The 26,574-nt window shown below is 48.4% G+C and overlaps 1 protein-coding gene across 3 annotated transcripts in view; it reads left to right on the top strand.

Moving 5' to 3' along the window:
- The first annotated feature begins 4,657 nt into the window (after positions 1-4,657).
- ZNF831 (zinc finger protein 831) overlaps positions 4,658-26,574 on the top strand; it is a 99,746-nt gene continuing 77,829 nt past the window's right edge. For 2 of the 3 annotated variants that reach the window (XM_019757164.3, XM_074317339.2), the window contains exon 1: positions 4,658-4,999. The gene's annotated coding sequence lies outside the window, so the exon portion shown is untranslated. Of the gene's footprint in view, positions 5,000-18,932; positions 19,306-26,574 lie in introns of those variants that run through there. The other variant, XM_074317338.2, reaches the window with a different exon arrangement.

Raw genomic sequence — 26,574 nt, 5'->3', positions numbered from 1 at the left:
GGTAAATAGCAAAGAGCGTGATTGCTGGGTCATATGTAAGAGTACGTTTAGGGTAAGTGATCGTCATACCCAACGTCATCTAGGTTTTGTTCTATGTTATCTTCTAGAAGTTCTATAGTTTTTCATTGTATATTTAGGTCTGTGATCTATTCTGAGTTAATTTTTGTGAAGAGTGTAAGGTTTGTGTCTGGGTCCATGTTTTTTTGCATGTGATGTCCAGTTTTCCCAACACCAGTTGTTCAATAAAAGTTGTTTTTCATTCTCTTAATGTGGTCTTTTGCAGAGCAAAATATTTAATTTTAATAACATCTAACTTATTGATTTTGTTCTTTTTATGATTGTATTTTTGGTGTCATGTCTAAGAACTCTTTGCCTTAACCTTAGGACCCAAAGCTTTTCTCCTACTTTTTCTTCTAAAATTTTTATAGTTTTACATATAAATCTACAATCCATTTTGAGTAGTTTTGGTATAAAGTGTGAGGTTTACCATAGTTTTGTTTTCCTCCCTAAAACATCCAATTGCTCTGGCATCATTTGTTGAAAAGATTATTTGCTTTTGCATCTTTGTCAAGATCATTCCAACATATTTGTGTGGGTCTATGTCTGGGTTCTTTATTCTGTTCTATGGATCTATGTGTGTCTCTCCATCAACACCGTATTTTCTTGATCACTGTAGCTACACAGTAAGGCTTAAAATTAGATAGTGTGAGTCCTTTAAGTTTATTCTTCTTTTTCAAAATCCTTTTAGCTATTCTAGTTTGTTTGGATTTCCATATACATCTTAGAATAAAATTAATATTTTATTTAAATTGGCTATTAAAATGTATGTAAAAGAGAAACATGTGAATTTGATCTGTTAGCTAGAGCTATACTAAGTCACATTAAAATAAAAATGTAACTACTACAATAAAAAACAATCATCTGTAAGCCATGTGACATGATCTCATAAACCACTAGTGTGGCCCAGGCCCTCACCTCCCAGCACCCCTGTACTGGGAGTGGAACGCTGGCTATACCCCTTGCAGAAATTCACATGACTCTGTCCTTTGTCTAGGGCTGGCTCAGTGTTGGCTGGCCAATGGCTTGCAATTTATAGGGTGGCCCAGAGGGCAAACTCTGACCAACTCTGAGGCCCTGTAAGGACTAAGTGAACCAATCAGATCCTCCTTTGGCACAGTTGAGTGTCAGGCAGAAAGAGTCAGGAGTTGGCAGTGGGCATAGGGTGGAAGCCATGAAGACAGAGGGGACGAGGCATGCAGTGGACACCAAGATGAGGCGAAACCGATTCCCCGTGGAGGGAAGCCCTCGGGCACTTGTTCTGGCCTGGCAGTGCCAGGGAAGGTGGGGAACTAGACAACCAGGCGCCTGAGAGCTGTCCTAGGTTCTGAACAGGCTTCCTTTTGTGAGACCTGAAGTCTGTGGGTTCTTTTTCAACACCTCCCCCATGTTGAAGGTCGTGTTTCCAAAGCCTGCGGTTCACAGCAATTGTGGAGGACAAGACACCTTTAGGTGGCACAGAACCTGACTTTGATCACCACATGGGAAGCTGCTGCCTCTCCCTCCGTCTCAGCCTAGATCAGTGGGTCCTTCACACCTGGCCCTGCCCCACCCTCTCTAGGAAAGAGAGATGGCATTGGCTTTAGGGCTTTTGATGAGCAGTACTGTCCAGCTAGAGTTTTGTCATATTGCTCTATTTTTGGTGTGGTTTTCGATAATCTGCTTGCACATTTTTTTTCCTCCTTAAATACTGTCTGGTATGTAGGAGAGGGTCAGAATCTCAGCCAATGAATGAGTGAATGAATTGGGTGCTTTTTCCTTTTTCTTTGGTTTTTGTCTTTTTACCCCAACTGACTATGGACCCCCTGAAGGCAGGGACCGTGCCTCTGTGTTCCCATGACCGTTTTGTTCCTAGAGCCAAGTGAAGTGCTGGCATGGGAGGCCCTCAGCGGGGTGGCCTTTGCCTGTCCTGGTTAGTAGCAGCCAGGTGGATGAGGAAGGCACAGGAAGTCACGATTAACAGGCTGGCTTGCTCTCTGTGTTGGCTCCCGGAGGAAGCTGACGTAACTGGCTCATGTGGGCCCAGCTCCGTGTCCACGTCAGCAACTTGGCTTGTCATTCTTTCCTCGAAAGCCTCTTTGCAAGGGCGCTGGTCTCTGCACTCACACATCCTCTCTTCCTTCCCCCCAGGACGGGCCTTCCCCTCGCTCCATTCATAGCAGGCCTGGCCCTAGCTGCCTCTCCTCTGCTCTCACACCCACCTGGGAGTTTTCCACCATCCGGGAAAAGGCCTTTTCCTGGGTCCTGCCTTGAGACTCCTTCGGAAGTAGGGACACAGAGTGAGACTGACCAGCTTTGCTTCCTTGAGGCTGGGCAGTTCACTGAACTTTAATTTCACTTTCTCTTTTTTTGGCCTCTAATAATTTGCCATGTGCCGAGGATTGCATTGCAAGCTTGGCTGAAGATTTCCTTGAAAGAAAACCCCAACCAGGCTGGACGTATTAGTGTTGTCAGTTGTCAGCACGACCATTACTCTCCTTCAGAGGAAAGGTCACCAAATAATTTCAGCTTTGTTTAAAGCCTCTTTAACGGATCCTATAAAATGTTCTAATTACCAATAATTACCTGTTGCAGCGCTTACAAGCTTTTTAAAGCTTTTCTACACCCATTTCACTTTGTTCACACAGAGTTCAAGTTCTCCGATATACTTAAGCAAGAGGAAGCATTTCTTTTCTTTCCTTCATTTTTTTTTTTTAATCATGTAATTTGGAGTGTTTACAAGGCAGGCAGGCTTTCTCTCTTCTTGGTCAGCACTTTTACTCTGCTTTCCATCTGTTTCCATCTTGTCACCCAATAAGAAATTAAGTGCCATCTGAAGGAGATGGAAGTCTCTTTCTTATCAAGGGTAGTATGATCAGCTTCCGGTCTACTCAGAACCCTCCCATGCACGGTGTCTTTTGAGCCCCATTGAGAGGGGCTGGAGGGCACACCCAGACTGGGTTCTGAACTCCTGCTGCACTGCCGACGTTGGGGCTGGGTCAGTCTTTGATGCAGGGCCATCCTGGGCATTGTAAGGTGTTTAGCAGTGTCTCTGGGCTCTGCCCACTGGACTTCAGCACTGTCGCTTAGTTGTGACAACCAAAAATGTCCCCAGACGTTGCCCAATGTCCACTGGCAGGGGCAATCTCCCTTGGTTGAGAACAGCTTTCAGATGAGGGGTCACAGCTCAATGGGTATGCCCAGGGCCCGAGTGACGGCACCCTGTAGTGAGGGGGGCTGTCGGCACTGACAGCCCTCAGTAGCCCCCAATGCAGCACAGCATGCCACCTTTTCCTCTCCCGAGCCCTGTTCAACTTCCCAGCCTGTCCTTCTGCAATAGTCATTTTCAACATGAGTGCCTCTAATTCAGCTCATTTACCTCTTGGGGGGTTAGGTGTTGTTTCATGCTCTCCTGCCTCCCAAGTTTCATACCCAACAAGGAAGGCTCAGACATCTCATCTGATGTGGAGGGTCCAGCAGAAGTCTGTGGGCAGGGCGTGATCAAAGCTGCTCAGTGAGGCTGCCCCACAGTGACCCCAGGAGCACTGGGCAGTTCCCAGTCACAGGCTGCCCCGCTCCCTGGGCTGTGGAAGTGAGAAGGGGACTCACTAGGGTGGCAGAGAAGATGCACTAAGAGTCCCCACAACCCTGAGGAATTGTTTGGATCCCTCATGTCCCCTGTCCTGCCAGAACCACAGACTCAAGTTCACTGATAACCATTCGGGGCCCCTGTGTTAATGCCAAGCTCGGAGTCCTAGCTGGTGAACTCTGACCTGCCTGGTTTCCAGTAGCCTGCCCTCTCTTGCTCTCTGGCCAAAAGACTTGCTTTGGGTCAAGTCACCACTTGGAAAGTGGGTACAAGTGTGTTTGTGAGGTGTGTGTCTTGTCACTGGTGGTGGTGTTACTCAGGGAGAGGGGATTCTTTCATCTAAGGTCTCCCACATTTTGGAAATATTGGCTTAAACAGGATACTTTCTTGCAGGACTTCTCAGAGCCTTTACCTGCTAACACGCTCTGTGATTATCCAAGAGCAATACCAGCTACTACAGTTTCCAAAGTAATTTGACCACAGGGCATGTTTTCTTTTCCTGGGGTATCTCATGGCACCGCCCACAGATTATTCCTTGGGAAAAATGTCACCCAGATGTACAAGGGCACCTCACCAGCCTCCGCTGGCCAGTTCTAAGGTAGCTCTGAAAGTAGGAAGGATGGGACATCAAGTATGGAAGCCCAAACCCTCTTTGGGTGTGATGGCACTCAGCGGCTGGATTCTGAGCAGGACATTGGAGAAGAGAAACTATTTCTCAAATTTCTGGGCGTTTCCAAAGCTGTGGGGGTTAGTCTGGATGATGGGACTTTCCAGTCCATGTTGGTGGCCATGGGGCGTTGGGGGTGTGGCTAGAAGACACAGGGTAGGGGGACCCCAGGGGGGCTGTGCCCACCCTCCCCCTCCCCCTCCAATACCCAAGAGGAGAGGTGAAAGGGCAGACAGTATAGAAAGAGAAAGGAAAACAGAAGTTTCCACTTGTACCGGATGGCTTTGTTTTTTTATCTGTTTGCAAATGTTCAGTGTAATGGTTTGAAACCCAGCCGTGTAGCTGCCGCCGCCCACACACAGAGCTGCAGTGGCACTGAGCTTCAGCAGGCAAACCGTAGCGCCAGCGTCGGCCATTAAACCCGAACCCACACCAGGACAGGCTGCTCACCTACCCCCCGGTGTCCCTCTGCCACCCACACCGGTGTCCCTCTGCCACCCACACTGCCCCGGCACCCCCGCCACCCGCCACCCCCCCACACACAATTTTTTTTTTTTAATCTCCAGCACTCGGTTTCTCTAGAGAAGGCATAAAGAGAAGCAAAGGCAGAGATGGGACGAGCAGGGAGAAAGCTCCTGCCTCATCGGAGCCACCGGTTCTCGGGAGAACGCGGCAGCCCCCCCTGCCTGTGGACTGGCCACTGAAAGGTGAGAGAGGTCTTTATGATTTCTTTATGCACCTGGAGGTCTGGGAGGCCAGGCCAGATGAAGGGACCTTAATCATTGAGGCTTGTCTGTTGCCTCCCGAGTGATTCTATCAGGCAAGCATGATGGATGCTCCCTGCCACGCACACGCAGTCATCTCAGACACAAGCCCCCACTCGGGTCCCTGCGAGAGCCTTTGAGCCAGGGGGTGTCTAATGCCCCCTCCTCCACCTTTCAGCACAGCCTCCTGAGCCCGAGATGTGGACTCAGGTCTGTTCCTGCCTTTGGTTTGACCTGTTGATTTCCAACTCAGGCGGCTGACCCTTCCTCCATGGAGTGAGCACAGACCCATCCCTTTGGGGCCACGTGGAATGGTTCTCCGTCCAAGGGGCTTTGGGAAACCTGTTTCCCCAGTGACCCCAAGCCCCGTAATCAGAAGCCATCAGACCCAGCTGTCCAGCTAATCTGTATGAAATAGGCTTCCTTCCCAGTAGAAATCAGCAAAGTTTAAAATAGAAGGGACCGCAGTTGGAAACAAAGCTGTAGAGTTCTGTGTATGATGCAACAGGCGGGAGCATCTGCATGGAAAATATTAAGTACAAATGACACAGCTCCCGACCATGTGAGCCAGGAAAGGAAATGAGTTCCTTGCTTATTAAGCATGTTTGTGGGTCGGAGGGAAGCCGAGTGGGGACATCTCTTCTGGAAGGTTTAAACCTGTCGACAAGAAGGAGAGAAATAAAACAGGAATAACAAAGATGGAGGGACCGAAAAAAGGCCGTAATGCAATGTACGTGTAGAAGAGAAGCAGCTAGAAAAGCTCCGAGTTCTGTGCAGTCAGGAATGAATCCGTTGGCATAGATCTATTTTTAGTTTCCAAGATCTGTTACATTTTGCCTGGCATTCATTAATGTCACAGGCATGTTTCATTCACAGGTTCTGAAGGCCCTTAGCATGTCACTCAAACGGGGAGGCGTCGACCCTGGTGGAGGGGCCCCCCGTGGTCCTGCGGGGTCTGGGCTGCGACACAAACACGGGTCCAGAATGTTCCGCTCTCTGGCCTTGCCCTCTCCGGGTGTATCCGTTAATCTCCTGGCTCCAGCGCTTGGGGGTCTGGCCACTGGCCAAGGGAGGATTGGATTGTTAGCTTTGTTTTTCAAAAAGGAAAGGCTGCACATGCTGAAATTAAAAAAAAAAAAAAAAAGATGTTGGATCATGGCTTGAAACTAAAAAAATGGCGTTGGGGACAATTCCATCGTCACAAAGAAGAAAAATGGGCCTCCTAATCTCCAAACCAGGGTGATTTGGACAAAGTAGATTTCATAACCGGGGACGTCTTCCAATGTAGGTTAGATTTCAGCAGGAATTAACTATGGGGCTGGGGTTGATCGGATGTTGGCTGAAATCGCATGTGAGGCTAATTAACCCCCAAAGCCTGTCCACGTGTCAGAGCCATGGCAGTAAATATGGAGAGAATTTAAATGCAGGAGTTCTCATGAGCACGGCGCCTTGCTTCCCAAGGTGGTCACAGAATAGCAGCCGGCTTGAGCAATAGGTGAGAAGGAGAAACGCCAGGCCAAGTGGGAGTCGAACTGTTGGGACAACGGTCTGTGTACATTGGCAACAATTATTAGGTCAATAAGAAAGTATGACTCTATCAGGGCCCCTAATTAGAAGAGGTGCCTCATACTCTCTTCTCCAGAATATTCCCCTAGTAGCTTAGAGTCAGATGACTCACTGACGACTCGTTGTTCAGCGCCATTTATTGAGGCCTCTGTGGAGTCTTCACTTACTTCCTAAGGCATTTCTGGTGGTCTGTCCAAGACAAAGGCACGGACATGTCTTGAATGGGCGGGGGTAGTTCCGAAGGCATGTGGCTGGCCTCTCTGCTGAGAGGAGAAACACAAGGTGCGTGATTGCTGATGACCCTTGGCAAAGTCAATTTTCAGGTCCTCAAGGAGCACCACTGAATTTCTGACGTCCTGAAGAAGAAAGGTCAGAATGACCCAGAGGGTGTGAGCGAGCAGGGCACTGACCTTGGGTGTTATGCCATGAAGTTCAGTTCCATCCTGTCACCCCGACAGCTGACTCAGGGATGCCAAGCCCACCCATCTCAGCTACATGTATCTCGATGAGTCTTGTTGGTAACATTCGTCCCCAGGGCCTCCTCAGCAGGCACTGGTGGATCGTTCTGGGCTGGGAACCCCTGTGTTCAGCCCTGGCATGGGACCATGAGGGGGAGCCAGGCATGGTAATGAGACTCTCTGGCCCCTTCCCGACCAGCGATGTCTATGGTCACAAATGTCCAAGGTGGGTGTCCATCTTGGCACATCAGACTGCGCCAGTGGCTTTCAGGTTCTTGTCCTGTTTGAGACCTGACGAGAGGATGCCATTCAAACATCAAGTGAAAGCTTCCTCTGCTGCCCCAAATCTTCAGTAATTTTGCTGCTTTGCGATTTATTTATTTATTTTAATGCACATGGAGTTCTGACCTGCAAGACCAGTCAAAGTTCTGATCCGAGAAGGTCCTACCGGTGCCCAGGGCTGCACCAAGGAGGGGTTCACCTGCCTTTCTTTATTTCATCCTTGCAATGGCCTGGTGAGGCTGGCACTGTCTCCACCACCACTTCATGGAGGAGGAAACTGAACCTTATATATTTTATTTGTCACACTTCATCTTAGAAATATAAATTTTTGCATTGTACTCTTAGTATAGCCATTGGCCTTACTACAAAATAACACTTGCCCCTGAAAAAAAAAAATCTTGATGGAAACCTGTCACTCCTGGGTGAGGTACATGTTTACCTGTATTGTTAGAAGGTGGCACTCCTGTGGCACCCTGCCTGTTCTGGAAGTACACGCATCCCAGCAGAAAAGCTGGGGCATAGCCCATGGGAGGGACAGACCACAGAGCCCTGAGCAGAGGGAGGATGCCCTCCATGTAGGTTTAGTGCTGAGCCTTCTGCGTCTGATGGTGACTCTGGCCAGTGCCCCCCGAGCTCCTTACCGTCCCTGCATAAAGGAGGAATCAGATACATTGTTACGTCGGCATTCTGCAAAGGATCCCAGTTGACTGGTGTGCAGTGGGGAAGCTCTGCCAATGGTATGGGGTGGGGGCTCTCCAGGGAGCCCCCAGAGCTGGACCCTGACTCCCAAGCAGCCCTTGGCCACAGGCCCTCCCTGCCGCCTCTCCTCTTCCTCTGCGACCTGCCACGGGCCTCACATCCTGACAGGAGCCCTAGAAACGGGCCCTGTTGATGAAAACACACGTAGCCTTCGCCACAGGAAACGCGGCCTCACGTTCGCAGTGACAACCACCAGGCTCCTCACAGAAACCAAAGAGGGATGGATTTGAGGCTTTTCACTAAATTAGGAAACACATGTTCTCCCTCCCTCCCTCCCTCTCTCTCTCCCCTCAGCAGCTCTCAGTTCCCCTCACATGTAACCTCTGCCCTCCCTTCCTATCCCACATTGGGAAGCTGGGCGTTTAGGAAACAAAGTCCGTGCTCCTTTGGGCTTAGGTAGAAGCTGTGAGAAAACAGGATATTAGTAATGATGGAAGCCAACGGGCCTCAGGCCCCAGGTAGGGTTGTCAGATAAAACACAGGACGCCCAGTTAGAATTTGAATTCCAGGTAGGCAGCAAATACTTTCTTAGTATAAGCATGTCCAAAATATCGCACAGGACACACTTATACTAGCGTATTATTCATTGTTTCTTTGAAGTTCAAACTGAGCTAGGCATCCTGTAATTTTTATGTATTTGCTACAATGAGTAACCGGCACACAGGGGACCCACCACGCGAGACTCAGAGCTTCATCTGGAACGTCTCCCTCCAGGCTGGCTTTCTGGCCCTGTGACAATAAAAAAGAAAGCAGCTTTTATAATAATAAATCCAGCGGGTCCTCAGCCCTGGGCGCCCACTGACATGTTCCGTGCGGGTAGGTTCTGCCCAGTGGAGGCGCGTTGTTATTCATCGTCCAGGGGAGAAACTGAGGCCAGGGAGCTGGCGTGACTCAGGGCGCTCGTCAGCTGCGGCCTGTCTCACTGAATAGTACTTTCTGGCAGTGGGCGGGTAAGCAGCTTGCTCACTGGGAAAGCAGGCTTCAGAGGAGCAGTAATAACAGGTTAGCTTGGAAGTGCTCTGTGCAGAGATGGGAATGGCTGTGTCAACACATGCAAATTATATGCAAATACACTTGGCCCACAGCAGACTGCACTACCTGGACGGGAGATGCATGAGCACAGTCCTGCAACCCTGGGTTTCCGGCAGGGGCAGGTGTACCTGGCTGAGCACGCTGGGCCCCAGAGAGGTCCACGTTCCTGGCTTGCACGTGGGCTGGGGAGGGAGGCGTGTGTGTGTGCGCGTGTGAGCAAGCGCGCACACGTGCTTTCTTGGCTGGGTGAAGATGCAGGGGGGGGCTGGTGTGGAGGTGGACGTGTGAGGCTGGGGGAGGGTGTCGACGTGTTCATGACTTGCCACCTTGATCTGTGCACCCCCAGCAAGCCACATGGCTCCGGTGTCCTGGGATAACCCTCCCGAGGCACTTCTGGCATCTCTCTCTGCCGAGGAAGAGGCAGCCCCTTTCCCCGGGCATCCTTCTGCTGAGCAGCCTGGGGTTGGAGCCACTCCCATGGCCGAGGTTCTCTCTCCTCTCCTCTACCTCATTGCCTCCCACAAGACCTCCATATCTTCGCTTGATTCTCAGGTCCTCAGGAAAGCCTTCTCACATACCCACTCCCTGACGGCTCCGATTCCCTAGTACTCATCGCAATTATAATTAAACTATTGAATGTGGCTCTCACCTTGGCAGATCTTAGCATCCAGGAAACCAAGCTAAATCCATCACTATGCGCGGATGCTAAGATACGCTCCAAAAAGAGCCACAGAGAATGTGCTGCTGAAGGTCAAGGTGGGGGGATACCTCCAGCTGGGGAGACCACGGAGGCTCTTGTTAGGGGGCTGTGCTAGGGTCTACCTTGATGGACAGTAGGCTCTGGGCATGTGCACCTGGGGCAGGAAGGGAGCTCCAGCTGAGGGAGCAACGTAAGCAAGAGTATGGGTGGGGGGTGCGTCCATTTGCCCACCATGCTAGGCTCGGTGCTGGTGACAAGGTAGAAAGGTCCCTGACCTATGGGGCTTGCAAGTAATGATACGTTTAATAGTGTGGTTCCTGCAGGGCCCCTGACACGGCAGGAGCAGGAGCATAAGGAACTGAAAGGCCAGTGTCGTGTGGTCTCCTGGGGAGCAGAAACAAGAAGTGGGGTTTGGGGAGGTGGCAGAGGCCAGTGCCCATGAGGTCTTGCAGGCAGAGGAGATCACTTAAGAGCTGGGACCGCTGAGGGCTTGTAACTAGAGTGGGGTGTGTGCAGATGTACCTTCATTATGGCTGAAGAACGGATTTGTAAGAGGCAAGGCTGAAAGTAGATCACTGGGCTTTTGTGAGCTGTGACCCGTACAATTCGATCAAAACTCTGCTTGGCTACCACCACCACCACCCCTGGCCCAATGGGCTCAGTGGCTACTTAGCAGCGGAACAGGGTCTCATCAGACCCTGTTCCCGAGTCCCCCTGTTTCCCGCCTGGCTTCCCCACCGCCTTCCTTTGGACAACACGTGCCTTGGCTCCTCGCCCACACTCTCTGAGTTCTTCCTCTCTGAGCCAAATTCTGCACAACTGGACCCAAAGAGAACAGGAAGAAGTCACAGATAGGAAGCAAGCTTAGGAACCACTGCCAGAACGCTGAGAAGGTCAGGGCCTGGTTTCTGTTTGGCCCTCCTCCCTGGGCCGTGCATGTCTTCATGGGCTGCGCTCCCTGGGGGAGCAGAAGGCTTGGCAGGACGAGCAGATTGCTTCCCAGTGGAGCGCGCTCCAAGGTGAAGTGCTTAATTGTTCTGGCCGCTGCCCAGGCCGCCTGGGTCTCCCGGCTGCCAAGACCTGATCAGGAGGCTGGATGAACACATTTGACAGTCCCAAGGGCCCACCAGCACACCCCCAGAAGGGCGTGTCAGAGGTATGGTGTCCCTACCATGCTGAGTCATGGAGGGACAAGACCCACAAATGCTTTGGCCAGCCTGGCCTCGGAGAGGGCATTCCTGCTTTGCTACTTTGTGCAGAGGCGAACTCTTCCTTTGGAAAAGTCACAGGCGCCTTTTATTCTGACATACATAACTAAGAGGCTCCATTCCACAGCCCCTTACCCAGGACCTACTTGGAGCTCAGCTAAGAGAGCTAGATTTTTGTCCCCGTCTTCGAGGAGTGCATGGTCTAGTGAGACAGACGGACACACACACAGGTCATTGCAATACCCTGTCCCAGGTGCATGAGGAAGAAGGGGCGCGCTGCCACCGGACCCTGGAGGTGGCTGCTGCCTGGGCGCATGGGCTCATAGACACAGTCCTTGCTTGGATTTCTTTGCAACTGGGGCTAGAACCACCACCCACAGCAATACTTACCAAATTTATTCTTTCTTTTCCCATCCACTTTCTCTCATCAGTGGCCCTCTTCTTCAGACTCTGTGCAAAGTTCCTTCCTCTGTTCTGCCCCTGGTATTTTTCGGTTGCTTTCCCTACCTCCGTGCTGTGGTGGATGCTACTTAGAATAAAAGCTCTCCTGTGGCCTGAAAAGCTCTGCGTCATTTGTCCTCTGCACGCCCTGTGGCCTGGTCTCCCAGCACTCTCCTCTTCACCACTCCTCTGCATACCCCTTAGTCTTCTGCTGGTTTTACCTTGACAGGTGAGGACTCACCCCAGGGCCTTTGCACTTACTGCTTCCTCTGTCTGGAACCTCTTGCCCTTGGGTTTCCCTATGGCTGATTCTGTCTTTAACTTCAGGTCTCTCCTCAGGGATGCCTCCTTCCCTTCCGTCATCACTTGTCATCACATTCCATTTTTCTTTCTTCATCACACATATCTCTACCTGAAATTTCCTTACTCATTCATGTGTTTTACTGTTTATGATTTTCTCTCTCACTAAAATGTCAGCCCCATGAGGGTAAGGACCGTCTCTGTCTTACTGTCCCCTAATCCTCTGACCTAGAAGGGAGCTTGGAAGCTGGTTGGCATTCAAGAAATATTTGGTAGACAGGTAACTGTTGCATGTAATTTCCCTGACAGCTGGGGGTGGTAGTGGTGGTGGGGTGGCCTCTTCTTCCGTTGCTTTTATCATTAGTATCTACTTGATTGGTTTTTGTCCTTATTTTCTCCCCAATATCTTGATTATGTATCACATAAAAGACTATAGAACCATCTAGTGAAGACAAAAGCCTCTCAAGGCACGGGAAGTGAAGGAGCTCACTGGGAAGGTCTGGTTTCAGCGGGTGGGAAAGCAGAGGGGCTGGCACATGTGTCATCAGTATTCTCATCTGCACATCTGTACGTATGTCCACATATGTTTGCACGTATGTGCATAGAACACCGTGACAAAAACAGTGGCAGCCACAGTTTGGTGTTGTGGGTAGTTGCCTGGGTTCTGGTGAGAGGTGGGCTCTGGTCCCGCCTCTATGACCTTGCAAGTGTGGGGGTGGCACACCAGTTTTAACTTATGCGCTGAATCTCACTGGGCATGATTTCCAGGAGGTCTCGGTGAAGAGGCTTCTGAGGCCAGCTCTGTGGGGAAGACTGCCAGGGGTCCTGGAAGGGGAAGGGACATGTTAGATCACCCCTGAAGTACTTTTACCTCTAAATTCCATGAGCCCTTATCCTTTGGGAATGGGAAGAGATGAGATGGGGACCCGGAGCGAAGGGGCCAATTCCCCTACATTGGGATGACTTCATCTTCAGAGTCTGGTTTTGAGAGATGTGCTAGGAAACCCCTCCTGGAGGGTATGAAGTGATGGTCAACCTGCAGAATGGATGTGTGAGGTGTGCGTTTTTCCTGGTACCCAACCAAAGACCCTGAAATGCCCAGCATTTAAAAACAAGTCCCACGGAGAGCGGGAGATGGCTGTGCTTGTGCTGCGGGAAGGGTGACACAAATGTCAGCCTTGCTCTTCCCTCTGGGTGCAGATGGGACTCTGAACGCTGCCTTTGGAGGGAAACTGGGTGGCTTACAACTGGGGCTCTGCTCCCTTCTGTAAAGGGCTTGCGGGGCTTACAATAAGAACACAGCCAGAGGACAAGACAGTGGGAGATAAAGCCAGAGTGTGAGATCAGAGGCCCCCAAGAGGAAGCGAAACTACATCTCTGAGAAGGGCCGGGGGGCTCAGGTTGGGACTTGGGCTCACGGAACAATCATCATTTGGTTTCACAAGGACAAAAGGATTCTTGGCTGAAGAAGCAGCTGGCAGAGGCTAATATACAAATCTGTTTTAATCTGTTTATTGAAACATTTAAGCATATTGTTTGCGTAAATACATCCAAAAGATGCTGATTAGCCTGTCTCCCAAGTGGTGGTAGGGGGTGGGGTCCCAGCGCTTCCATTTTGTTCCCCATCTGGACCTGTGAACTCTTCCCCTTGAAAAACAAAAACAAAAACAAATTCCTTATATAAGAAACTTTTGCCTGTGGGAGGAGGGGGGAACAAGTTTTTCTTGTTACAGCTGAAAGAAATGTAGGGCTTTTTCTTTCTGGTCTAAAAAATTAATCTCCAAAAGCAGTGGGTGATGCCAACAGAATCTCTTCAGGTGCTGAAAGTGATTTCATTTTTACACTCGGTGGTGAGAAGTCTGGTGGCCGAGTGCTCAGGAACCACATCACGTCTTCCTAAATAGGGACACACTTGTAGGGGAACCAGAGGCCCTGCCTCCCCCTCGCTGTTTGTCTGTCACTCAGGCACTTGCTTTCTATGTGGCTCTGTGAGACTGCAGCCAGGGGCAGGGGTTGGGTGAAGAACTGCAGAGGCAAAGACGGTGGGAGAGCACCGTGGGTGACGGGCCCTCCCGGGCTTCACAGCTCCCCGCCACGTGTCAGTCACGGCCCTGGAAGCCGGGAGCCAGCCTGATGGAGCCATCTCCACCAGCGCGATGGGAGCTGCTCTGCAAAGGGTCGGGGTGGCAGGGCGGGGTGGGGGGGCATTTATCTCCCAACAGCCTTTGCAGCACAGGGAGAGGGAATGAGGACCATTCTGGAGAAACGGACTTGTGAGCCAGAGGGACGTCATCTTGGTGAACTTCTGCCTTCCACTCACTGGCCACGGCACTGGGCATCTTTCTGCTTCCTCACTCAGCCCTCCCCAGGGAGTTTGGGCCAGAGACACCCAACCAAACCCAGCCCGTCCTGGTGTCAGAAGAATCCAAAGGACTGACTCAGGAGGTGGTCTGTCACTTCCTAAGGACTGTTATCAGACCCCCAGGGGTACTTCTTTAAAGAAATCTTTTTTTAAAACGTCTTTAACTTTAGGTGGGCCTTTTTCTTTCTTTTGAATAAACTTTCCCTTTTGGAATTCTTTTAGGTTTACAGAAAAGGGGCAAAGTTAGCACAGGACGTCCCCATACCCCTTCCCCCGGGTATGACACGAGCGTGGGGCATTTGTCATGACTGGTACTCAGCTGTACCTGAACCCCAGACTTTATCTGGATTTCAACAGTACTTCTCTGAGGGTTATCTTTCTCCTCTAGTACCCAAGTCAGGTGGTATCTTTTGATAACACTTTTTTAAAAAAGTTAATACTTAGGCAGTTATTTTAATGGCTGTTACAAAAATACATTATGACCACGTCAACTGTGATTACAGCTTGGGGCAAATTGAGTGACAAGAGCAAGTCAATGTGAAGAAATACGTTATAAATATCAGTGAAGATAACATGCAGCTTGGTGACGAGGAACAAGGCACGCTGTGTCCAGCCCCTTCCCTTCACAGCCCCAGTGAAGGGAAGGGCGGTGTTCAGCGTCCCCCACAAAGCCAGTCACAAAGGCCTGGGGGGGCCCCAGGATGGGGACTTCCACAAACCAACAGCGCCTCTCTCCTGAGCGGAAGGAAGAAGGAGGTGGAGGAAACTCTCGGTGGAAATAAAGTTTCCATTTCAATTATTCAGCCGACCCTTGACCCCCATTACCATGGATAATCAAAACCTGGCTGGATGCATCATGTTTTAAATAAAAACATTGTTTAAGTGGCTCTGAGGACGTGCCGTTGGATAATTGCATGGGGCACTTGTGCAATTACTCTTCGGGGAGGGGGGAACTTTTCTGTCTGTACAAAATGAGAGCAGCCAGCAGTACAATGTCACCTACCTGTGGGGCGCTCCTTTCTCCAGGGCTCCAACAGGCTCAAGCGCATTGCTCATCACACGTGGATGACAGTGAGAGCTCGAGGAGGAGCCAACTGAACCCGAAGAGGGCACTGGCTTAAACGAAAATCTGAGTGTGTGCTCCAAGGGACAGCAGTGTCCAGCCCCACAGGGGGCCATGTCCCTCTGCCTCCCTGACCCCCACCCCCACCCCCAGGGCCCTGAGTTTGATTAGAGGCCGAAGTGGGGCACTGATGAGGTTTGCCAGGTCAGGCAAGGCCCCGCTGCTTTGTGAGTTTGTCGGTCTCTCAATGAAAGGTCTGGGTTCACTCAGGGAGTGAGGAATCTGATAGTTTTGTCACTCAGCAGATGTTGACCGAGGGCTGATTCTGTGCCCAGCACTGAGCCCACCATGTGGTGGGGTGTGCGTGAGGACCTGGCAGGGGACAGAGAGGAATGCCTGAGCAGCCACCGTGACAGATGGGACAGCTAACCCGAGAAGGGGTGGTCATGCAGAACGAGAGCCATGCTCCAAGCATCCATCTCGGAGAGTCGCCCGAGGAGGGGTGGCAGCCTGTCTTGACTGGTCTTGCCCCGTCTTGGTCCTTCACCAGTTGTGTCCATGGTGTGTACAAGAGTGTTGAAACAAAGACACAAGTGAACGTATCTACCCGTTGTCATTTATTTATTTATTTATTTATTTATTTATTTATTTATTTATTTATTTATTTATCATGCTTTGGGGACCATGACGCTGTGCTAGACTCAGTTCAGTGCTTTGAAGAGGGCCACTGGAGGTGGGGGGAGGGGAATAAAGGCAGGCAGCAGGATGTGGGGACAGGGACAGCCCCTGGGGACATGCCAGAGAGACTTGTCTTGCAGTCACTATCGATTTGACTCATCTGAGGCATTGCGGAGCGTAGTGCCCTGCTTGCTGGGGAGGCTGCACCAGGTCCTTGGGCCCCAGGCTTCCTGCACAGGCTCATCACAGCCTTAGCCCTGGGGGAGCCAGGTGGCTGCACTTGAACTTGGCTGCAGCCAGCCCCTCTCCCTGTGGCTCTCTGCCACGTGACTGCACATTGGGGGACTGGGGAAGGTCCCTTGGACTAAACCCCAAAGGCAGAGGTTCATCGAGCTCCTGTGGCCATGGCTTTCTCTGTAGGAATGTGTGTTGCTGGGATGAAGGGATGTGCGGCATGGCCCCTGGGCCCCGCTATTCCTCTCACCTGGTCTCACGTGGACACACAGAATGTCTGACGTCTTCTCCTGGCTCTGCTGCTTTTTCTTTGAAATAGCTTTGTTGTAAAGAACAGTCACTGCAGGCTGCAATTCTGCCAAATGAGCCTTGCTTTTGGCAAGGGAGCGGTAATACCGTTTTTGTTTGTTTCCTTGGGAATACAAGGCCCGAGAAAGCGAGTTCACCATTCTTTGAAAATGACTTTTTCTGTGGTGACTGTTGCCACATGCTTAACTCATTGGTTATCTGTCGCATGCTCTGGAGAGTTGAATTACATCATGGTGCTAAGAAAAATTGGAAGGGGAGCGATTTATTTATTATATTGAGATATAACTCACGTACTATAACATTTACTGGTTTTCAGTATATACACAGAGTTGTGCAGTCATCGCTATTATCTCATTGCAGAACACCTTCTACGCCCCCAAAACAAACTCGTACCCATTAGCGCTCACTGCCTTCCCTCCCCTGTGCAGGCTTCTTGTCTGTACAGATTTGCTGCTCCTGGACATTTCAGATAAGTGGCCTTGTACAGCATGGGGCCTTTGTGTCTGGCCTCTTCACTTACCATCATGTTGTCAGGGGTCCTCTATGCTGTAGCACGGATCGGCACTTCATTCCTTTTTATGACCTAATGATAGTCCGTTGTATGAATACCACATTTTGTGTATCCATTCACCTGTCGATAAATTTATTTTTAACCAACTCCAAAGGTGAGTTTTTTAAAGTAGTTTTTGTAGAGGTAACTTTTTCATTAATTTATCTTAATGAAGTGCGTTCAGGCTGCAACGGGGGAGAAAAAAGGCAAATCCAGGTCTTGTTAGGCTATAGGGACAATTTTGTATCTGAGGACTTCCTCAGTCAAGCTTGGGAACCACCTGGCCCCGCCCCCTGGGGGAGCCTCATTCGCCCCTTTTTGCTGTAGCCTCTCTTTTTCCGTAGATCTCTGCTCCTCAGCCTTCTAGCTTTCAGGCTTCTCCCCCACTCCAGGGGAAGGCCCATCTCTCCAGCATGAGTGTGGGTGTTTCGTTGGCTGGTACCAACCTGAGTTTCTAGTATCCCCCTGTCTCTCCCCAGGTCCATGGCTGCCTCATGGCCCTGTCCCTTTCAGGGGCAGTGGAGCCGTACAAGTCTTCACATTTCGTACATTTTCAGGCCTCCCTAGTTTACCTCTTGCTGCTGCTTCTGCCCATCAAACTCTTGTGCATCCTGCAATGCCCCGCTCATCTGTCATTTCCTCCAGGAAGGCTCCCCAATTCCTCTTCTCCTGGGCTCCCATAATGCTGTGTTTATATGTCTCATGGCTGGGATGGCTCTTATCATATTTAACAGCGAGAGAGGTGCAAGTATCAATACATCAGAATGGATGCCAGTGTCAGGGCCCGGCAGGCATTTACTCCTTGGTAGCTGGGTTCTGAGGGTCCCTGGGGAGGGGAAGGGACCCTGGAAGTGAATTGTGTCCCACATGCCAGTGAGTGGAGACTCACTCACATGGGTGAGTTGCGTGACCGCTGGCTCTGCACCTGTCTCTCGTCCACTTTCAGCTGCGTGCTCCCTGAGGCTTGCACAGCCAGCGAGGTGCATGCCCATTGATGTGGGGGTAGGGGGAGTGGAAGCCACGTGAGTCTGCATAACTGGGTTCTTTCAAAGCTCAGCTCACTGCGCCACATGAAATCCCCCCGCCCCAAACCCAATCTAGCTAACATGAGGCTTAGACCCACGACCAGCTGGGGATCACTGGTGAAAAATGGCACATTTCAGAGCATCGGGAAACTGGCTGAAAGAAGCTAACACACCACCACTGTGTGTGGTCAGCTTCACATCTGGTGCCCCATCTCGCTCCAAACGCGTTTCTTGCCATTAGCTCCTGTTCTGAGTTAGAGACCCGTTCTGCCTCTCAGCCTCTGTCATTTAGAATACTTGTGTTTTTCACTCTCCATCACTCCTTCGAAGTCAGAAACAGCAGGGTGAGGACTCGTGTGGCGAGAGAGAGGAACTCACTGAAGGAGCAGAATTTAAGGGGCGCCCAAAGCTCAGTCATCAACAGCATAGTTTAGGGCAGTATCTTAAATATAAAAATTAAGGCAAGCAGTTCCATATTGAACCAAATGTCAAACTTGTGAATAAAGAGAGCCTCACAGAGAGCCTGTGGGGCCTCCCGCCATCATCAGCTGCAAGGGAGGTAGATGCTCCTTCTGGGCCCCCAGGAACATCCAGGCTTTCACGGGGAGACTCTGCAGATGCTTCTAATCCTGTGACCAGGAAAATGACCAGACAGGCTCCAGTTCTTACCAGCCTGTACAGAACAACCTCAACTTTCATGCAATGGGTTGCACACCTCCATTCCCAGGCAGAGGTCTGTTTACAGGTTTTTAGATCCGTAGTCAAGTCACGCTTATGCCAAAGTCACGAGCTGTGGCTCTAAGCGGTTCCCCTCTCTGCATCTATCTCTTCCTGTTTTCAAAGGGTTCCTACTGTGACATTAAGTAATGTATAGACAATCATTGACTTCCTATTTCTGAGCCGGTTCAGGTTTCATCTCTGTTGAGTCCCCTCCGGGTTGCTGAGAACGGTGCATTTCTCAGTTGGAGACGGAATTGACTCAAAGGCCAAGCCATGGAAGGCCACCCTCTTTCCTTGTATTTCCTAAGATGCCGGGAGCATGTCTCTGTCCCCTGAGATGCTGCCTGCGCACTGGGGACCAGTGGAGGATGCCTAAGGTGGCCTTCTCAGCTGAGAGTCGCGAACTCCCTACACAGGCAGGGAGGAGGGCACGGAGCCCCTTCTCTCCAGGTGGCCAGCCCCTGTCTTTCCCGGACCTTGCGCTGTCTTCTCAGTTTCAGGCCAGGCCATTTGTGTTTCAATCAGAGCATCACCGGCTGAAAATACATCTCTCTTCATAAAGGTATGTAACATGCTGTACGAGACAGGCATATAGAAGATGTCAGTTTAAAAAAAAAAAAGCAAACTCTTTTTTACCCTATGTTCTTAATGATATATTTATCTTCAAGTGCGCACTTATCAAGAAAATGCTACGTAAAACTGGGTCTGAGCCAGTTTCGTAATTCTCTTGTGTGCTTAACACCATGGTTGGTTTTTGTCAAAATATTTACCGCAATTCATAATGGCTGTCAGACACCAGGTCCACAAACCACGTTGTACTAAACATAAAAACAAGCTGTAAGAAAATGTGGTGCTTTGTAAGCGGTGTTCTGTTGTGATGATGTACCTAACTAAATCGAAGGTGTAAATTTGTTAGAAACATCAATTATGTCAGCCCCAGAGTTGGAAAAGCGAAATGTACAGTATAATCTAAATATCAAGGTACTTGATAGAGATATTATTTATAGCGGTCCCATTTACCAACCACCCAAGGGTAGCATTTTTCAATGAGATTTATAAGGGACCATGGACTCTGGACCATGTATTTATACACATATTTGGTTTCCCAGTATCCAAAATAGCTAGGAGATGGAGGGTCTGTCAGATAAGCCCCAGGGCCCATGTTCTGGGAGGTAATGTTCTTCTCCGTTCCCGTAGCAAATCTTTCTGTAAGAATGAAACCAGAGATGTTATCTGCCGCAATGCAATGGGGGACAGGATGCAACTTAGAAAAATGATAATATCAGCTGACTGGGAAAAGCAGAATAAATGTCAGGGCCCGTTTAAAATAATGTGCCTTTTAACCACCCTAATTCTATTGCCCCAGGAAAAATCAATCATTTAGGACCACAAGGCTGATATTAATTAGAGCAAGTGCTTAGATTCTGTGGCAAACTTGGGGGGTGTGGGAAGATTCTGAGAAAGCCAACGGATGAAGGTTGCACTTCAGCTGGGAAGCTGGGGAGGGGGATGGTCTGATAGGAGCAGTTCCCCATAAGCAGGGTCACCCCGAAAGACCCAGATGATGGCTGAGCTACCCTGGAATGTTCACGTTCAGAAATATCTGCAGAGCCCTTTTGGGGTGTATCCGTCGAAAGTCTTTTTTCTGCTTTGGTTTGCAACCTAGGGAGAGGTCTTCGCAGGACTTCATAGCCTTAGCTGCAGTTTTATTATGATCCCTCTGTATTCACAGCAGCAGTGCAGCTTTTTCTTACTCAGTAGTGATGTAAAACATCCTTTGAATATAAAGACACGTAAGGAAAAGTGAGTCTATACAAAGAAAACAAAGTCAAGGAAAATGAAATATGCTGAGTGGGGCTCAGGGACGTGGTTTTAGGGAAACCTTAGATGCTACATCCGATAACATCCACTCACATGCTGGGAAGGTTGCTCCTGTTTCAATTCTCTTTCTTTTGATCTATTTATTTACTATTTATGATTTTGATAAATTTGCCATTTTGTCTTGAGACCATTATAGATTCATGTGCCCTTGTGAGCAATAATTGAGAGAGACCCCATGTACCATTTCCCCCAGGTTCCTCCAGTTGTGACATCTTGCAAATCACAACCAGGAGGAAGGATATTGGTGTTGACACCATCAAGATACGACCATTTCCGTCACCACAGGGATCCCCGGTGGCCACACTCACTTTCCTCCCGCTTTCCTCCGCTCACCCCGGGTAACCATCTGCTGTTCTCCAATTCCATAGTTGGTCATTTCAAGCACACTATATAAATGGAGCCATAGAGAGTGGGTGTGGCCTTTGGGATGGGCTTTTCTCACTCAGCATACGTCTCTGGAGACTGATCTAATGGCTCCATACGGAATAGTTCCCTCCTTTTTACTGCTAAGTAATATTCTATGACAGGGTCGTACCACCATTGGTTGAAACAGTCATCTGCTGAAGGGCCTCTGGGCTGTTTCCAGTTTTTGGCTATTACCAACACAGCTGCTCGGAACACTCGTGTCTGGGCTTCTGTGTGAACAGAAGTTTTCATTTCTGTGGGACGGATGCCCAGGCTGCAATTCCTGGGTTGAATGGTAGTTGCATGTGTAATTTTTGAAAAGAAACTGCTCGACTCTTTTCCAGAATGGCTGTGTTGCTTCACATTCATAGCTGCAATGTTTCTGCATCCTCCCCTGCATTTGGTGTTGTCATGATTTTCATTTTTTGCCGTTCTGATAGGTGTGCAGTCGTATTTCACTGTGGTTTTAATTTGCACTTCTTGAATGGCTAACGATCCTGAATGTCTTTTCTTGTGCTCTTCCCATCTGTAAATCTTCTTTGGCTCATTTTCTAGTTGGATTGTTGTTGAATTTTTTTTTAATCTTAAGTTTTCATAGTTCTTTACATATTCTAGATAGGAGTCCTTTGTCAGATACGTGGTTTGCAAATATTTTCTCCTGGTGTGTAGCTGCTATTTTCATTCTCTTAAAAGCCAAAGCTTTCATAGAGCAAATATTTTTAATTTTCATGAGGTCTGATTTATCAATTTTTTCCCTTTGGCTCATGCTTTTGGTGTCAAGTCTAAGGACTCTTTTCTGTTTTGTAGACCCTGAAGAGTTTCTCCTATATATTTGTTTCCTCTCCTAGAGCCTTATAGTTTTACATTGAAGCCTGTTTTAACATTTTGTGTTAATTTTTATGTAAGTAAGGTGTGTAGTTTAGGTTGCAATTTATTTATTTTTGCCCATGGATGCCAACTGCTTCAGCACTATTTGTTGGAAACGTTGTACTCTCTCCACTAAATTGCTTTTGAACCTTTGTTAAAAGTCAGTTTGCCATATTTGTGTGGGTCTGTTTCTTTTCTCTCTTCCTCTTTCTTTTCCTCTCCTCCTTCTTCTTCTTTAACTTCTGTTCTACGGATGTTTATTCTTCTACCAGGATGACACGGTCTTGAACATTATAGCTATGTAATAAGTTTTCAAATTAAGTAGATTGATTCTTCCCATATTCTTATCCTTTTTCAAAATCAAGCTATTCTCATTCCTTTATTTTCCTGTGTAACTTTTAGAATAATCTTGTCTGTGCCCATAAAAATTCTTACTGGGATTTTGATCGGAATTGAAATAAGCCTGTATATCAATTTGGGGAGAATTGAAATCTTTACTATATTTAGTCTTCTGATCTATAAACACAATATGTCTCTTTATTTAGATTTTCTTTGAGTTCTTTCATCAGTGTTTTGTAGTTTTCAGCATATAGGTCCTGTGCATGTTTTGTTAGACTTTCACCTAAGTTATTTTTTTTTTTGAGTGATTACAAATGGCATTGTATTTTAAATTTTTGTTTCCAATTGTTCATTGCTAGTATATAGAAGGAGAATTGGTATTTGCATGTTGATCTTGTATCCTGTCACTTTGCTAAACTTTCTTATTAATTCTAGGAAGTTTTGTTGTAGATTTCCTGGGATTTTCTACATCGACAATCATGCCACCTGCAGATAAGGATAGTTTTGTTTCTTCCTTTCTACCTGTATGTCTTTTATTTCTTTTCTTGCTTTATCACACTGGCTGGAACTTCCAGTACTAGGAATATGTTGGATAAGAGGGGCATCTTTGTGTTGTTCCCAGTCTTAGGGAAGAAGTATTCAGGTTTTCACCATTAAGAATCATGTTACCTGTGGATATTCATCAAGTCGAGAAGCTTTCCCTCTATTTCTATTTTCTGAGAGATTTTATCATGAATAGGAGTTGACTTTTGTCAAAAGCTTTTTCTACCTCAATTGATACAATCATGTGACTTTTCTTATTTACTCTGTTAATATGGTGGATTTTGTTGCTGCATCCCTGGGACCCTTGGTCATGGTCTATATCTATAATTCTTTTTATGTTGCAGAATCTATCTGCTAATACTTTGTGAAGGATTTTGCATCTATTTTCACAAGAGGTGTTGCTCTTTAGTTTTCTTTCTTTTTCTTTGTACTGTCTTTGTCTGGATTTGGCATCAGGGTAATACTTAGCTTCATAAAATTAATTGGGAACTATTTCCTCCTCTTCTGTTTCCTGGAAGAGGTTGAATTCTTCTTTAAAGATTAGATACAATTCTTTAGTGAAACCATCAAGACCTGGAGACTCCTTTTCTGGGAGTTCGAAAATTACAAATTCAGTCTGTTTAATACTCAGAGTGTTATTCACATGATGTATTCCATATTCGGTAGATTGTGATAGTTTGTGCTTTTCGAGGAGCTGGTTCATGTAGTCTAAGTTATCAAATTTATAGGGCTAAAATTATTTACAGTATTCCTGTATTGTCCTTTGGATGTCTGCAGGGTTTGTGTCCTTTGGATGTCTGTAGTGCATACCTTGTTTCATTTCTGATATTGGTAATTTCTGTCTTCTCTCATTTTTCATTTCTCGATCTTTGTAGAGATTCTAAAGATCAATTTTATTGATCTTATTAAAAACCAAGCCTTTTCTTTCATTGACTTTATTATTTTTCTGTTCCAATTTTATTGATTTCTTCTCTTTTGTTTATTATGTCCTTCCTTCTGCTTGCTTTAGGTTTACTATACTTTTCTTTTGCTAGATTATTGAGGTAGGCACTTAAATTATTTACTCAAGACTCTTTTCTTTCCTAATATAAACATTTAGCGCCCAAAGTTCTCTCTCGGCACTGGATGAGCTGTGTCCCACCAATTCTAAGATGTCGTATTTTCACTTTCATTCATTCAATGTATTTTTTGGTTACTCTTGACATTTCCTCTTTGACCTGTGGCTTATTTAGTAGTGTGCTGTTTAGTTTCCCACTGTTTGGAGATTTTCCTGTTATCTTTCTGTTGTTGAGTTCCAGGGTGAGTCCATTATGGTCAGAGAACCCACTCTGTGTGATTTCAGTTCTTTAAATTTTCTGAGGTTTGTTTTATGGCCCAAGATATGATCTATCTTGATGCAGCAAGTGTCCAATCAGGAAGCAGAAACCACAGAGCAGGTTCAACAAAAGACGTTTAACATAGGAATTTTTAACAGTGCAAGGAGTGACCATAAGAACTCTAGAGTTGAGAGGAAGAGAGAACTTGGAACCGGTTCAGACCCCACTGGAAAAGCTGTGGTTTGGCCCCCAGAGAGCAGGAGTTGGCTGGTGTAGCCAGCTTGGGACGTCTCTGTTGTTGGGGGGCAAGTGACAGGCAGCTGGAGTGCAGGCAGGAAGCATGCAGTCAACAGACAACAGGAGACGTGGGTGTGCATCGGAAGTCTGCACACCCGTGGGGACAGAGGCCTTGGGAGCTCGCTGGCTGCAGCGGTGGGAAGTGGAGTGGGTCTCTGTGGAGGCCCCGGCCACAGGTGGGCTGTGCATGGGGTTGCAGAGGAGCTGCTGCACACCCACGGCGACCCTCTGGCCACAGGCAGGCTGCGGCCAGGCAGAGCGGGAGCTTTGGTTTCCCCGTGTGGGGGCTGCAGATAGCTCAGCGCCAGGCCACGATGGCGAGGTTACACAGGGGCTGCATCTGGGGCTGTTGGCAGGGGTAGGCTCGCGAAGACGTCCGCATACCCGTACTGTTTGACCCTCGCTCTGGCTCCTGCTGGAAATCACGGGTAGCCACTCCGTCCTGGAATGTCCTTCCAGCGCCTTTTATTGGGAAAACTGGGTGTTGTGACCACGTTAAAGGGATAAAGCTTAAAGGAGTTGCTTTGTGTATCATACAGCAAATGTTGAAAAGTGTATTTGGAGTCCAGAGGTAATGAACTAATGACTGACACAGTCTATGCCTTTGGCTGCTCAGCTGCCACACATATCCTTTTATTCACACGAGGACTCCCTTAAAACAGCAAGACAACAGATCCCCCTCCCTTTCTAACAAGTGAAGAAGTTCTCAGAATTCAAAACAAGAAGACCCAGGCATTGCATCCATCGTGGGCTTTATCAATTACCCCTCAGATCCAGTCAGGGGCTCCCTGAAAATTCTGTTCCTTGAAAGCTACATTGTGAACTTCACCTCCAATAACGCAGGTATAAACTTGAAAGTGAAGGATAAAGAAGTAGAGAATGGTTAGTACATGTAAATAAACCCATTCCTGTAATGGGCACAGAGACCACACACAAAGCCACTCCCGTCTTCGTTTCTGGAACTGGCCCGAGCATGTGGTCTATAGCTGCGACTCCTTCCTTCAGCAGCCCACCCCGTACGCCCCTCGCCCTCAGGGCAGAACCTCAGCTGCTGTGGGTTCTTTACCTCTTGGAGTATCTAGTAATCCCTGGAAAATCTGAGTATTTACTTTTCCCCCCAAATCACAGTCACTCTAGTATGTGGCCATCGGTCCCTTCAGGGAAGGCGAGGAGGAAGATTTATAGTGTGTCTTTGTGGCAAGAGTACAGGGTCCTTTTTCAAGGGACGCAGGCTTCTCTTCAATCAAAGGCCTCTGGGTCTGTGGACTGACTTAGGTCTGAAAACTGAAAGAAAGTCTGTGTTTCTGTATTTGGTGACTCAGTCAGGTTGCAGGCTACCACAGTTAGAACGTTTCTTGGTATATAGATCAAGCAATCATCCTGGTGGGCTCAGCACCCGTTTCAGTCCTGGGGACACCATGACCAATCAGCTCCTGTTGGAGCTCTCTCAGAGCCAGAGGATTCTGATGTCTGGCGTGGCCCTCTTGTTCTGTGGTTGACATGCCCACTTTTCTTCTGACAATTAAGTGCTGCCACTTGGCCTCTGTGATTCTGGGATTCCGTCATCCCACTGAAACCAGGGAGTCCTTCTCAAGGGTGACATCTCTCCCAGCCATCTTGGCCTGAAAAAGGATCATCCACAAAGTCTTCAGGGAGGCAAGTACCCCTCACTAATGTATTGCCAATGTCCTAGCGAAGAGAGATACTCTGGGTCTTCTTCAGGATTGTACTGAGGGAGTGGGGGAGGGGAGTTTGACGGCTGCACACGATACACCCAGTCCAGCATCCCTGGTTACCTAAGACTCCTTCCTCCACGTCCTGCCTGGGAAACTGGCATCTCAACCTCATTGAATGTAAGTCACTGTTGTGTCCAGGATTCAGTCGGCCAACCTAGTACACTGTTAAAGTCATGTCCAGTGGCACAAATAATGCATTAAATCCAGTAACTTTCCTCAGTGCAGCCCTGCCAATGAACCTGGCTCAATCCCTGGTGTTATTTTCTGCCGCTCTCGGTGTGACACCCTTAGAATCCATCCCCCCACACGCGTTCCCTAGGTTTCTGCTGACAGACATGAGCAAGGGCCTCCCCCTTTTTTGGTGTGTAAGTTATTTCCTCCCTGGCTATAGGATGCACCTGTCCCCCTGTATCAGGCTGAGACTTGGCTTGAGTTATGGGCCTTTTG

Source organism: Rhinolophus sinicus, chromosome 13, assembly GCF_057876585.1.
Source record: "Rhinolophus sinicus isolate RSI-liver-muscle chromosome 13, RSI-T2T, whole genome shotgun sequence".
NCBI lineage: Eukaryota > Metazoa > Chordata > Mammalia > Chiroptera > Rhinolophidae > Rhinolophus > Rhinolophus sinicus.
Note: the sequence above shows the minus strand (reverse complement) of the source record. Positions and strands in the feature narration are given on the sequence as shown.